Genomic DNA, 12,451 nt, shown 5'->3' with positions numbered 1-12,451 from the left:
AAGTTGCTCAATGGGAAGAAGCCGGACATCTCCTTCTTTAGGGTGTTTGGTTGCAAATGCTACATCTACAAGAAGCGGCAACACCTAGGGTAGTTTCAAAGATGTTGTGATATTAGTTTTCTTGTTGGTTACTCATCAAAGTCCAAAGCATATAGAGTATTTAATCATGCCACCGGCTTGGTTGAAGAAACATATGATGTGGAATTTGATGAATCTAACAGCTCCTAAGGAGCACATGAGACTCTTGATGATGTAGGTGATGAACCATTGAAGGAGGCCATGAAGAATATTCCGGTTGGAGACATCAAGCCTAATGATGATGAAGATGATGTACAAGTGATCAATCCACCTTCTTCATCAAATATGCCACAAGATGGTGATAAAGATGGGAGAGTAAAAAATAAAGACACTCATGTCTCTCATGAGCAAATGGTGACACAAGCACATGATGTTGATGCTCCACAACCTCCCCCTCAAGTGGTAGATAGAAGAAATTCACCTCTACTACAAGCTCATCCACAAGATCTCATCATAGAGAGTCCATCAAAGGGAGTAGTGACTCGCTCTCAAAAGCTTGCTTCGTTTATTGAACATCACTCTTTTGTCTCTTATTTTGAGCCTACTAAAGTAGAAGAAGCTCTTCAAGATCCGGATTGGATAAATGCCATGCATGAAGAGTTGAACAACTTCACTCGCAATGAAGTTTGGACTCTTGAAGAGCAACCACAAGGTGCAAGAGTCATTGGAACAAACTGGGTGTTCCGCAACAAGCAAGATGATCAAGGCGTTGTTGTGAGGAACAAGGCAAGACTAGTTACAATGGGGTTCTCTCAAGTTGAAGGATTGGATTTTGGAGAGACCTTTGCACCAGTTGCAAGACTAGAAGCCATTCGTATCCTCCTTGCATATGCATCACATCATGAAATGAAACTATATCAAATGGATTAAAAAGTGCATTTTTAAATGGCTTTATTAATGAACTAGTCTATGTTGATCAACCTTCTGGGTTTGAAGACCCTAGATATCCTAATTGTGTTTATAGGTTGTCCAAGGCGTTATATGGGCTTAAACAAGCCCCAAGAGCTTGGTATGAGCGCCTTCGGGACTTCCTCATTGAGAAGGGCTTCAATTGGGAAGGTCGACACCACACTATTCATCAAGAAGCTTGATGGACATATCCTCATTTGTCAAGTGTATGTTGATGATATCATCTTTGGATCATCAAATGAAGATTCTTGCAAAGAGTTTGGTGAATTGATGTCGAAGGAGTTCGAGATGTCAATGATTGGAGAGCTTATATTCTTTCTTGGTTTTCAAGTCAAGCAAATGAGAGAAGTGATTTTCATCTCTCAAGAGAAATATACAAATGATCTTCTCAAGAGATTTAAGATGGATGAATGTAAGCCAATCAAGACACCAATGCCAACTAATGGACATCTCGACCTAGATGAGGGAGATAACATGGTTGATCAAACTCTCTACCGCTCTATGATTGGTAGCTTGTTATATTTAACCGCATCTAGGCATGACATCAAGTTTAGTGTATGTATGTGTGCTAGATTTCAAGCTAATCCTAAGAAAACTCATTTAATTGCTGTTAAAAGAATCCTTAGGTATCTTAAGCACACACCAAGCATTGGCCTTTGGTATCCCAAAGGAGCTATATTTGAATTGGTTGGCTATTCTGATTTGGATTATGGCGGTTGCAAAGTTGATAGAAAAAACACATCCGGAGGGTGCCATTTGCTTGGTAGTTCACTTGTGTCTTGGTCCTCCAAGAAATAAAATAGTGTGGCTTTGTCCACCGCTGAAGCGGAATACATTGCCGTGGGTGCTTGTTGTGCACAAATACTTTATATGAAACAAACTTTGCTAGACTATGGTGTAGTTCTAGAAAAAGTACCTCTTTTATGCGATAATGAATATGCGGTAAAACTTGTAAATAATCCGGTTCAACACTCTCGCACCAAGCACATTAATATCCACCATCACTTTCTTAGAGATCATGTTGCCAAGAATGATATTTAATTAGAAGGTGTAAGGACCGAGGATCAATTGGCGGATATCTTCACTAAACCACTAGATGTGGCGACTTTTTGTCGATTGCGGAATGAGCTCAATGTTCTTGATTTTAGCAACTTCACTAGAAAATGAGTTTGTGTTGTCCCTTGCATTGCATTGTAATAGACAACATATTTAATCTTTGGTAATGCATATAGGGATTGTCTAGCATGGTTAAGATAACCGTCGAAAAGCGAGTGAAGAAGCTTAACCTTGGATCAAACTTGACAAGCAACTAGATTTACTTTCAAGTATTGCATTGCATATGCATGAATGTTGTTTTGTCGTTTCTCTTCAATCACCCTTTTATTGTCTATTTTCTTAAAAAGAATTATAGCCTAAGGCAAAATATTTTGAAATTTTTGAGGGTTTGAGAGAGGTCGCTCACATCAGTCCTAATTGGTGTTTATTTAGATCTTATTGAAGTTGGGACTTGTTTGGGAATAGGTAGCGTGAAGGAACTTTGAAGATTTACTAGAAAAGAGTGACCAGACGCTGCACCAGACTCTAAAGTCCAACGTTCGGTCAGTTCATAGGAGGTGAACCTTGCTGCGAAGGAGTGACCGGACTCTGCTGTCCAGCGTCCGGTTAGAAGGCGTTCCAGCGTCTGGTCGAGCGAAGATGAAGGAGACAAGTTGGACCGGACTCTGGCTGCGTCCGGTCAGTGGTGATCGGATGCGTCCGGTCACATTTCTAGGGGTTTTGGACCTCTCTGGAATCGATCGGACTCTGGGTGGCAGCAGGTCATTGCCATCGGAGCGTCCGGTCAGTAGAAATCGTGCGGGTTCAGGACTTCTTCTCTGTTTCCTTTTCTATCTCACTAGGGGCCACCATATAACCACCATACGTGCCGTGACCTATCCCGCATCCCACACCACGCTGACATCGCCGCCTCGTGTCGAGCTCGCCCGTGCCCTAGCCACCGCAAGCTCTAGCGCCCATGCTGCATAGCCTCATGTCGCCTTACTATGCTAGAGCTGCCCGCGCGCCACCGCACCATCGTGCTCTGCTCTAGCACCACCGCCACGCCAGTCACCACGTGCTCTTGCCCTAGCTTGCTCTAGCACTGCCATTACACCTCCACTGCCGAACCTCACCGCACTTCGCCGGAGCCCTAACCCTATCTTCACAGTGCCGATCAGGTGGTTCCCCGATTCGTTCCTCTTCTCATTGATTCGCCGGTTCGTTAGGTAGCAAGCCCTCATTTCCAATTTCATATATATTTCTTGCTTTCTTAGGGTTTTGTATCTCTAGATTTATATTGAAATTATTTATATATCCGATCTATTCTAACGTGCAACGAGTCGATGTTTCTGAGGTCTCATTGGCAGTTGTCAGTCAACTCGGGGCCAAGCTCGCGAGTATGAATCAAGGCCAAGCCTCGAAAGTGACAGTTGGCGGTTGATATTTGTCAGAGGCAGCAGTTCGTTTAAGATGGCCCGTGTCAAGAATGCCAGTGATGGTCCAGGTGATGAGGATCCAAGGCGTCCGCCTCGCTTGCCTATTGATGCAAAAGGCAAGGCGACAAAGAAGCTTGCAACGAAGAAGCGCAAGTATCCAGATGCTGATACAGCTAGAGCAGCTGCAGTTGCAGCCACCGCAGAGCGTGTAGAGGCAAGAGGTGCTAGGAGTGGTGTAGTCATTGCAGATCAGCTTTCACTAGCTTAGAGGGCCGCTTTCTAGGAGGTTGAGCGTCGTCATGGTGGTCTAGTTGAGACAACCATGGTTGGAGGACGACGTGTCGCTATTGATGAGAGTCAGCCTCAGGGGGAGTCATAGCAGGAGCCATAGCTAGCAGAGCAGACTCGGGAGGGAGTGTAGTCCGAGGAGACAGAGCTGGCACCTCAGCCATAGTTACGCCGCTCTGGTCATATTCATACCTAGGTGACACCGAGGGCAGAGACACAGCGGAGGGGTTCTCGTCCGCCATCTAGACCACATGGTCCGCCTCCAATGACTCACTTGGATTTAAGGGCCGCCACTGCCAAGCAGGTGCAGCAGCTAAGGTTTGTTCAGTTCGAGGAGTGGTTTCCACCGAGGTGGGATGAGCATGCATCAGAGGGCTTCTACACACCATTGTAGGAGGATTTTTATCATGCATATCATAATAGTGGGGCTGTATTCAGATCACAGATGGTGTGCAACATTGAGTCCATTGTAGCAGCAGCGAGCGAGCATATTCGCCCTTACCTATCCTACTTGCCAGGGTTGATAGACTTACTCGGACGGACATGCTTATATGTTCCATCTTGGGTCTATGAGTTCTATGCTACACTTTGGATTGACCCGTAGCATAGATTTATACATTTTGCTTCCAAAGGCAGAGACTATATGCTGATGAGCTTTAGGGTTAGAGAGATACTCAGGCTTTAAGAGCAGCCCATCTGGCTACATGAGGTGTGCTATGGATAGACAGAGCCTCCTAGATGCCCTCACGGCGGTCTTGTACCCTCTACAGATCTAGTCCGCCATTGCTTCATAGAGCCTTTCGGCGTGGGGTCAAGCAGGACACCCAGAGACCTCACTCCTATAGCTAGAGTGCTTGATGCTATTATGAGGAGGACCCTGCTTCTAAGGATGGGATATCATGAGGGCCTGACTCGTATACAGTTATGGCTACTGAACTCTCTGATGCAACAGAATGTTTTTGATATTTGGGATCTCTTACTATCAGAGATGGAGGATACTATTACAGAGGGTTCAGAGGTCACTGACAGTTGCCCTATGCTCACTAGATTACATTCTTGATTCATAGGGCAGTGACAGTGAGGCCTCTAGAGATGCTAGCAGAGTACAGTGGTGCTACTACAGAGTTCCCTACATACAACATGACTTAGATGCTCCGCCATAGTATAGGGAGGACACCCAGCCAGCCGCGTCATCGTCTAGAGGTGCCAGAGTCTGCAGCCTAGTAGGATGAGACCATCAGGGGCATAGCAGCTACAGAGGAGGAGGAGCTTGATGCTCAGCAGGAGGGGATGGTCGAGAGCGACCCCTGTGACAGCTCAGATGATGACTACTAGGCTATCCCTTAGATGCCTCCACGATGACATGACCATGAGGCTGATAGCTCCATTTCAGCTCCACCTACACCATAGACAGACCCCGCTCTACTTGCCATCCTTGAGCGGATGAGGCAGGATCAGGCTCGCTAGGCCCAGGAGACCACTGCTACTTTTGCATAGTTTCAGACCAGGTAGGATGAGTTTTAGCAACAGCAGCAGGCGATCCAGCAACAGCAGCAGGCCATGCATTAGCAGCAGCTTCTCATGCAGCAGCAGTTACTTAGGTTTATGTAGGATGTTGTGATAGCTATTGGGGCTCCACCGCCATAGCCTTCACCCCAGATCGGCTAGCCTGCCACCACTTCTATGACTCCAGTTGTACAGCCTAGTGGGCTTTAGAGTCAAGGATAGACTGCTACTTAGTTTGCTTCATCCATAGAGCAGGTGTCCTAGTGGTTTACCTCGCTAGTGCCAGCCCCACAGTTCACACCTTTTTAGACGGGCTTCACACCGGCTTAGACTTCCTCGCTACTTGTGCCAGATACTACAGTTTCCAAGAGCTTGGTGCTACCTTCAGTGAGTTGATAGGGCAGCCTACTCCACCATATCTACATGTCCCAGGTCCTTCCATAGTTGCACCTTTTACTGGGACTACAGAGACGCTCCCTTCTTCAGTTGCATCATCAGAGCCGCTTGCTACAGTCATACCTACAGAGTCTCAGGCCGCACCAGTCCTTGATCCGACCTAGACTGCTTCAGCATCGCTTCTAGCTACAGAGGGTCAGACTGCTTAGAGCTTAGGATCAGATGATGATGGCACATAGTTCTAGCTCGCTCCTCGTACCTAAGCACCCGACTCGTCCGCTGTAGCCCCGCCGACCGACCCTTAGGTTTGGTGTTTGACGCCAAAGGGGGAGAGGGATCGAGTATGTTAGACTTAGAGAGAGCGACTTATCTAGGGGGAGTTCAGCTTATCTATTATATTTGGTTTTTATGTGTGATACACTATTATGCATTCATGTGTTTACTTTCATGCATCGAACTATATTTATGTGATAGTGATATCTACGTGATCATGATATTTATGTGATATGTGACATGTGTGCTCTCTACTGTGAATTATTTATATGTCATATCACTTGTGTTATGCTCATTTGCTTTGCTTCCACATTTTACTCCGATGCAAATGAGCTTTATTACTTGTACTCGTGCTTATTTCATATCTTTTGAGTACATCATGTTGGCTTAGGTCATATAAGCTTGCCTAACTCTTTTGTTTTTATTGTCAAAAGCTTATATGAATCAAGCATGTTAAAAACCTCATCTCTTTCACATATTCGAGGTTGTATTGTCATCAATCATCAAAAAGGGGGAGATCGAAAGCATCTAGGCCCCTAGTTGGGTTTCGGTGATTAATGACAATACGAGATTACTGTGGCTAACGTGTGTTTTGTAGATACAATTAAGTTAGGTCATGGTAATGGCAATTGATTGGGCAATCATGATTGTCATGCCCTTATGATGAAAATCGTTTTAGTTTTTCAAAGGATGGATGACAAGGTTAAGGATGGACTAGTTCTAAGTGTTATTTGATGTTGAAGAGACACTTAGAGTAGTTTATGACTTTGTTTTTCCTTTAGCCGTACTATTAAGGGGGGTATGGACGAGTAGCTTGACCTAGGTGAGTCTAGTGGGTTAGGTGTGGTGCACACTTGTCAAATCTAGCACTAGGTAGCTCCTAAAAAGCCCTTAGATCAATTGGAGCAAACTTCATTCACATATGATTGCGAGTTGGAAGTGAATGGAGGGTCAAATGTTGATCGGACACTGGTTCCGATATGACCGGACGCTGGCGCAGAGTCCGGTCAGTTTATTTGATCAAGGTGAAGTCGTCTGGACGCGACCGGACGCTGAAGAGGTGAGTGACCGGACGCTGGATGCCAGCGTCCGGTGGACTCCAGTAAGGGTCCAGAGAGGGAAAATCCTGATCGGACGCATCCGATCAGTGCTGACCGGACGTTGAGCAGCAAAGTGATCGGACGCTGGTTTCCTGTGTCCGGTCAACATCAATAAGGTTCTAGAGGGCAGTTTTTGTGACCGAACGCGTCCAGTCAGTACTGACCGGACGCTGGCCAGCGTCCGGTCACAACTTAACTGCTCGGCTGCGGGGAGAACTGACCGGAGCGTCCAGTCACCTTGACTAGAGCGTCCGGTCACCCCACAGAGGCATATAACGGTTTGTTTTGAATGAGGAGTTATAAATACTTCCTCTATTCACTCAAGGGATCACTTTTGCTCATTACAATAGCTGAGAAACACCCTTGAGAGTGCCAAGAAGAGCAAGGTCCTAGTGAGGTCATTGAGATTTGAGAATCCAAAAGAGAGCCCTCATTAGTGAAAGCAAGAGTAGCAAAGTGTGCATCCACCCTTCTCATTAGGCTTGTCATGGTCAAGTAAGAGTTCGTGCTTGTTACTCTTGGTGATCGCCATCACCTAGACGGCTTGGTGATGATTGGGAGCTTGGTGATCATCCGACGGAGCTTGTGGATGACCCAACTCAAGTTGTGAACGGTTGTGGGTGATTCACCGCGACAGAGTGTCAAAGAATCAACCCGTAGAGAGCACTTGATCCTTGCGCGGATCAAGGGGGAGCTACACCCTTGCGCAGGTGCTCCAACGAGGACTAGTGGGGAGTGGCGACTCTCTGATACCTCAGCAAAACATCGACGCGTTCCTCCATCTCTCTTTACTTTGAGCAATTCAATTTTTGTCTTTACATTCATAGAATTGCCATGCTAGAGTAGGATTAGAACTTAGGTTGCAAGACTTTTTGTGCGGTAGAACATTAGAAACACTTTCTAGGCACAAGGGGTGAAGTTGGGCTAACCGTAGGGATTAATTATTGCAAAGAAATTTAGAATTAGCCCAATTCATCCCTCCCCTCTTGGGCATCTTGATCCTTTCAGGCTCCCTGCTGCTGTACTGTAGCCGCGACAGGGGCAGGCGCCGAAAGGCTCCCCTGCCGCACTGTAGCCGCCGCAGGGGCATGCGCCAAAGTCAGCCCTGCTGTCACATCTAGTCACTGTAGCAGCATGACAGCCTGGCATGTCTGTGTATGGCTCTTCTGAAAATAAGACCATGAAATAGGGGAGCCATTTCTTCTTAATGTGAAATCTCAAATTTGTTTTGTGACCATTCTGTTTAGTTTTGTTAAGAAGTACTAGTAGGAGTTCCTCTCGGAATATTTCTATTCTTATAGCCTGTGCATGAGTCCTGGTGCTATTTACAATGCTTTTCTTCCAATATGTCATACTATGCGTTCCTCTCAAAATATTTCTACTCCTATAGCCTGTGTTTGATGTGCTATTTATAATGCTTTTCTTCCAATATGTCAGACTATGTGTTTAATGCTTTTCTTCCAATATGTCACACTGTGTTCTGGGTTTACACCATTTATGAGTGTTTGTTAAGCAGGATCACAGGCCGATGTAACCACATGTGCCCTCTATTTTTAGTTGCTTATGAAATGACAGATGTCTGCCGAGCTCCTATATTGATGATTCTATGACCGATTGCCAAATATTAATCTTTGAAAACGACGGCAATCCATGTTAATCTCTGCAGACAATATGGCAATACCATGTTAATCAAGTTGTTCTAGTGAACAGCCATGGTGAAGCTTAAATTCACACTCATGAATAGTTCAGCTCAGTAAATTAAAAGCAGGCTCTTGGTTTTTTAAGGCAAAAAAAAGTCTGAACCGCAAAAGAAATCACTCATGATGTTTCTGAACAGTCCAGTGCAAGATGCCAGGTATATTAGGATTTTCTGACGAGATTCTTCTGCGCAAGATTGAGTTCCTAGTTAATGAGGCTGCGATAGAGCCACGGTACATTGTGGAAAGGCCTGTCCTGCTCGCAATGAGCCTTGAGAAGCGACTAGTACCCTGGCATTATGTCATGAAGATCCTGCAGCAAAATGGATTGCTGAATAGCAATACGAGCTTTTTCACACTAACTAAATTAGGAGAGGAGGCTTTCGAGTGACTCTGTTCCTGGCCTTGCAGATGCTTACGATGCAGCTAGTGCTGGTATTGTGCCCTCTAGAGTCTAATTTTAGCATCTCCTTTTGTGTTTTAGGTGGGTGGTGGAACTGTAACTCATGCTCATTAGCAACTGTGCATGCTTTTTTTCGATTTGCAAGTAACCTCAGTGATCTCTGATTGCTCATACATAATTCAATTTAAGCTAGGGTTATTTGTGAAGGGGCTCGGTTTGACTTTGATCCTTAACGTGCATGTATGCTAGTTTCTTCTTCTGCCTAGCACATGGCCGAAGATTATCTTTAACTTCGTTTTTCTTCTCTAAATTAGCTATTTGGAATTTTACAGTATTAGCTTTTCCTTTTGTCCAACCATTTTTATCGGTATGACGTTATGTTTTGTTCCAGCTGATGTTTTATGTAGGTCTCACTAGCTGAATGGATTATTTTTGGTTTCTACTGATGCTGACATTGTATGGGACTGACTAGTAGTTTTAGTTTCAGGTAGTGGCTGAAATCACTACTGAGAAGAAAGTCTCTATGAAACAATAGGGTGATGTCAATGTTGTAAGGGCCAACAGAAAATTCTTTATTTCTATTTTATGTTTTGGGTGCCACGGACCTCTGCCAATGTACCAAAGATGGTTTTCTGTTTGGCTGTGAATGAGATCCTAACAGCTGAAAATAAATGGCAAGTTGTAAGGGAGACGAGTTCATATGTGAGACTACGAATTTGTTGTTCTTTGATTATTTTTCTCATAGAATATAGATTGAGGGAATATGCCCCTTTTTATACTGGCATCTTGACTTGGCTGGATAAGGTTAAGGAAATAGATCCTCTGGTATATAGAGAACATGCCTATTGTAGAAATAATCCCATCAAATAAGGGAACCAGTTGTTCTTAAAACTATGCCTCAAACTTGTTTATAACCATTTTTTTTAGTTTTGTGATTTTAAGCATGTGCTTGATAGATGATCCTATCTATAAGGTGGTTCTTCCTATTTGTCACACAGTGCATTATGAGTTCACATCATTTATAAGTGTTTGCTACTGAGCAGGATCACAATCCAATCTCTGCAGCCAATATTACAATACCCGGCAGTCACCTTCATCGTCATGTTTAAATAGCAGCGCATTCAGTGGTTCTCCTGAACAGCCATGTCCTAAGGTTAAATTCAGATTCATGAACAATTTTAACTTAGTAGTCCAGACAGGTCCCACAAGTGGTCTGAGACTCTGAGTTATCCTTTATGTTTAATTCATCTACCCTACCCTATAATACACCAGTTAGAATAAATCTACAGTCACACAACGAATGTCTATTCCATAGTCATGACCTATGCTACATCCACACCCATGAATACATCTAGAAAATATAACACCACCAAAACGGATACACCAGATTATCTCTTAGTCATTCTCTCTCATTACTCCTCCAAATCCGACAGCTCATGTTTGATTGTTTCGTGTGTCTGCCCTCAATCGCCCTCCCGCTTAGGCTCGCGTTGATTTCACTTCCCTCGATCTTTCCCCAAATCATACGATGCCGCCGCCTACAATCGGCATTTTCAGCAATCAGCGCAACCTCGGCGGTGGGATGGCGCCGCTCGGTGGGGCGCTGCTGGCTGGCGAGGCGCGGAGCCGGATGGGGCCGCCGTCGCCAGGGGCAGCAGGGCGGGCTGCACGCTGGCGCCGTGGCTCCCTCCCTCGCGAGCAACGCGCCGCACTGGCATCAACGTCAATTTTTCCTCCGGCTTTCGCTCGGCCTTAGACCTCACCTCGAGGATGCCACTGGCTATGGCGCTCCCGGATCGATCTTTTTCTTCCCCATGCCTATCCTCCCTAGCGGCTAGCGCCACCCCTCTCTTCACATGGCGTGACCACCAGGCTCCCTCCGATCTGGTGCCGACGAGATCCGTTGCCGCAAGGTCTTCTGCCTCTTCACGGAATGCTAAGGTTTTCTGACTTTTTTCTTGCAAACAAACATCGGCACACCTGTACCCGCTAGGCTCCGGGATCACAGGCCACGTCAAGAAGAACATTAGTGAAGTTCTTCTTCTCTGTTGTTACTGACCGCTGCTTGTTTTTACTCTGAACTTTCAGTGAACCGAACGCCTATACTTTTTCGCGTTTGTCGTCATTCACTCCAGATTACATGGTTGAGAAGGTAGGTATTGATGAGAGCAAAATCGAAAACCTGGGCAACCTGCTGTACTAGAACTACGGTAACACCATGGCTGGCTTCATCAGGGTACGTATATTGCAGCTTCTTGAATTGTTCGATTTTTCTCTTAGTAATCAGTGAACTAAAAAGGCCCTATCTTTTTCCCCATTCCTTCGGATCTCCCAGGCATGTGTGCTTTTACAACATTGGGTTTTTATTTGTTGCCCTGCTGAAGAATGGGATAACAATTAGGTAAGATTTGTAAATGTTGACATTGCTGCTGCTTCCATGCTTCCTATTAATTCGTAAGATTGGTGAATGAAAATATACAAAAAATAGCATATTTTTAGTATATAAGAATCCATGGTATAGAGAAAATCCAAGAATTGCTGCTAAGGTTTTTGAGCAATACATACCGTGCTCTGGTTTGGTTGTCCATGCCATTTTGAAGCTCGCAATTATGCCGGAAATTCCTAGGAATTAATTTGGAAATACTAATATTTACATGAGTAATACTGACCACGATTATGGATTTCAATTACATTATTTTTGTAGTGTTCTGCTTGCTGGACAAGTTCATTTTGTAGCTAGCTCTATATGTTCTGCCTGCTATTTATTCATTCTTATTCGGTTAATTTTTTTAGAAGTCACTCGTGATGGCATTCAAGGAAAAGAAATAGGAGCTTCTTAATTAGTGCCATACACGGGAAAATTCACCGCTACGGCTATAACTAGATTTCTGTTGATCACTCTTGGACTGCTGTTAGTCTCGGCATCAACATAGGCATACACCCAATCAGGGCAGGAGAGGAGACCTGCACATGTTGGTGGCCAAGAATTTTGTCTGGTGTTGCAAAATCTTTAAAAGGTATGATCATCTAAGAAGTGCATATCTAAGCTCCATAATTTGTTCTCATATACATCAAATCCAATTATATTCTCCAATAGCTCGCGCTTGCTTTTCTTGGTTCTTGCTGTAATGATCAATTGATTATCCAAGGACGAGATTAGTTCCCATGGTTACAGCTTTGGCTTGATTGATTCATATGACAGGCCTGCATCAGAATCTTGAGACAAGTGGGATGAAGGTGATGCAACGGGTGCAGGAGCTTGTTCATGTTGACACTAACAGCAGCAGGTACAGCTAAGCTCTTCGATCACCAATGGATGCTTTCATG

This window comes from Miscanthus floridulus, chromosome 2 (assembly GCF_019320115.1).
Source record: "Miscanthus floridulus cultivar M001 chromosome 2, ASM1932011v1, whole genome shotgun sequence".
NCBI lineage: Eukaryota > Viridiplantae > Streptophyta > Magnoliopsida > Poales > Poaceae > Miscanthus > Miscanthus floridulus.
This window is presented reverse-complemented; position numbering follows the sequence as displayed.